Raw genomic sequence first — 3,729 nt, 5'->3', positions numbered from 1 at the left:
CGAGTCGTACCTTGTGCTGACATAACTTTACCTTTTCCAGTTTTATAAGAATTTCTAAGTATCTTTGAGACACTATAATTACCCTAGGGTTTTTCTTTATTAGGTTATATTCTTGGACATATTTTTTCTTTCTAATATCCTTAATTACATACTTTTGCTTTGTTCTTGAGATCTTTGGGTTATTATTCAATTAAAGACTTTGGATTTTATTCATCTTATTTTGTGCAATTAATTACATGAATTCTTCATTGATTATCATGGGTTCTTGCATAAACATGAGCGGCTAATTTCCCTAACTAGGGTTGTGGGAACCCTAGTAGATTAACTATACAAGGGAAGTGGGAGATTCATCTATTTCATAAGTAAGTTACATGTATCTTAATCTTTTTCACAGTAATTGACTTCGGAGCTACTGCAAAAGCTTGGACAATTTCTGTATTCACAAACTTCCTCACAAGGAACTTTGAGATTAGGAAAAGGGGATTAAGATAGTAATTTGAGATTTTCTTCCATCATAACAATTCATCCATCTCATCTACTCAACTCGAGACTCAATAGGTATGTATTAAACGTAAGTCATAGGCAAGTAGAAATAAGGAAATGCCCTGAGATATACTACGTAAAGGGTGAGACTTATCCACATGTTTACATGACTATTAATAATACATAGCTTGTCGACTTTACATGCAGAGAAACAAAATAGGTGGATTAAATAAAAGAAACTTACGGAATTAATAGACCAGGGGGGACAAAGTCCTATTGTTCGTCTTCTATTATTTAGTACTCAAAGAATTCGAGTTCCATTGCTATTTATTGGTAATTTCTAAAATCTCCAATTTATCACATGTCGGGATAGGAAAAAAGGATTAACATGCATTATAAAACCTTAATCTAGATTGTTCATATCAATTGTCATATTAGTAGTCCCCACAGGTAATATAGACTGTAGTTCTCACCCCATTTGTTGGGCCCCGATCCCTATAGCCGCATAAAATTAAAAATAATCTCATATATATACATAGGGGACTCGAACCATCCAATCATATATTAAGGCGACTTAAGAACCCAATCATAAAATGTGATATGGAGGACTCAAACCCTCCAATCATAATAATATCAATAAGGTGGACTCGAACTACCTTGTATAAGCAAGGGGACTCGAACCCTCAAGCGTTAATGGCCCCCACAACGTCTTGCGCGATTTCAAGTTTAGGTCAATTGGACATCCAGTTTCACGTCACAACTACCAAACCATTTTTAAAGCTCAATTAAAACATTTATCCCATATTCCCATTAATTGAACTATCTTTAACGTTAAGACTTACATTGTTCGTATCATCATACCAACTACACTTTCTAGGCAATACACTATGCCAAAACAATTTCCATTAACATAGGGAGAACAAATCCTATAGTTCGTTAAATCAGACCATTGTGTTTCAAACACCTCTTTATATCATGCAATAGTTCAACACTAGTTCAATTTGACAATTTTCACATTATGGGGTTAGGGTCATAACCTCTTCAAAAGTCACAATCTTAGGAAATTCACAATTCCCTAGTTTCATCCACCATACCCAAGCATCCACAAGTTCAAGCCATAATTAAAACATAACTAATGCATCATGAAACTATAGGAATACATTTAATTGAACATTCATGTCAAAAACCCCAATCATGTCAGAACCCTTACTTTAAATTACACGAACAACCATGTATTTTAATGAAATAGAGATATTAAGTTTAAGGGTAGATTCGCATGCCTAAATTATAAAGTTTCACAGAGATAATTTAGCTCTAGTGCCCTTAAATGACCAAATTGGTGAAATCCTAGCTTGATTTTCTTAAGAGGATTTAGAGAGAGTAAAGAGAGTGTTTAATCCATTAAAGTGTTGAATGAATGCCATAAAACTATTTTATAGATGTGGTGTCAAAAGTTTCGTAATTGGAAAATGTCTAGAGTGACCCTAACTTAAAAGTTGTAAATGTGCCATCCTGGGTGACGAGTCCACAATCTACTCATAACCATATCTTATGACTCATTACCACAAGTCGTAATTAGTACAATAACTAGGACCCCATACATTATTGACCTTACGATTCAGTTTCAAACTCATAATGGGCCCTTACGACTCGTAAGTCCAAATCATAATCAACACAAAACCAACCAAGGGTATACACTAGACACCCTATGATTTTAACCTAGGAATCATAAAAACTCCTTATAGCTCATGGTGAGCCACTCGTACCCAGAGTAGAACTATGCCACAAATTTAGATGATTTGGTTACGACTCATCATGAGTTCTTACGACTCATACCCTAAAATTGTACCTAAAAGATTAAATCTAACACCATTCTCTATACACTATAAAACTAGGGTCACATAACCTGTCAACACACCTGACAACTTGTAGGGTCAGTCGTAGTCAAGGCAGTGAGCTCAAACTCAAGAAAATTTCAAGGACCAAAACCCAAGGGTATTACAATAGAGTATTTGGCATAATGACTAGAAAATTGGGTCTTGACAATATTATCATATCCATGCATGATTAACATGATATTACTTAAGAGTTAAAGAATATGATCAAGCTTTATATGATGTATTAGTTTTTATGATTATTAAGCATTATTTATCATAATTTTTCATATTTCTATAAAATTATTTGACAGACCATGTTTTCCCATGAAATTTAGTAATTTCAAATACATAGAATAGAAATGATAACGCTTAACTTGCACTTCAATTTAGTGCAATGCGGTCGTCGTTAATATATTTACCCAATTTTGAAGTCGTGGTCAAATCCACAAGGAACAATGTGAGTGGCTATTAAACTAGTTTGAAACTAAAGCTACAAGTTAAATTCAAACAACTGGCATGAAAAGAAAGTAAAATGGGGGTTTGATTTTAAAAAGTAGTTGTTTGTCACTTTAACTTCAGTTTTTGTATACCAAGAGTTTAGAAAATAACCAGAATTATGTTCACTAGGGATTCCGGTACATGACAGATGCTAAAACTGGTTCAAGATTCTCACGGTGGGTAGGAAAAAAAGCTATCGTTATTGTTGTTATGCTTAAATGTCTCTCAACCTACTTAAGCATTTAATTCGCTAATCCTCTCGGACTTATGGAATTTCTATTTACTGCCCAGATTTTACCTCAGCTTAACCAACCTTGTTTCAGCGCTGATTAGTAAAAGAAGTATTTTTGAGTCCTTATTGATAATTTACTTCGTACTATATTTGATTTCTTCTTCAAGAAAATCAAAGCAGGTATGTCTAATGTTTGCAACCAACAGACGTTAATTAAAACTTCAGAATTATCAAGAAATCCTACCACCTTTTAATCTTGAATACTTAGAACATTAGCAAGACCTAACCCTAGATCCCATAATTCAGGTTAATGGAATTTAGCCACTCATGATGCATTAAACGAAACACGTAATTGAATTCATGATTTGAAAGATAAACTTACAGAGATGAATAATAATCAATGAATCGCAGATTAAATCACGAAGGAAAATCCCAAGATACTGACAATAATATCTCAAAGTATTTGCTTTTTCAAGCAAAGAAACTAGAGAGAGAAAATAACAATATGTGTCTCCAAAAAAAAAATCTAGTGCGGCCCCCTAAGAAAAACCCTCAACAAGGCTTTAAATAATTCACCCGAATGATCGAAACAAAATCAAGGTGACAGTTTTTTCTTGGAAAGACGACGACATGCATGAC

This window comes from Capsicum annuum, unplaced genomic scaffold (genome assembly GCF_002878395.1).
Source record: "Capsicum annuum cultivar UCD-10X-F1 unplaced genomic scaffold, UCD10Xv1.1 ctg3900, whole genome shotgun sequence".
Classification (NCBI taxonomy): Eukaryota; Viridiplantae; Streptophyta; class Magnoliopsida; order Solanales; family Solanaceae; genus Capsicum; species Capsicum annuum.
The sequence above is the reverse complement of the archived record's forward strand: the minus strand, read 5'-3'. Positions refer to the sequence as shown.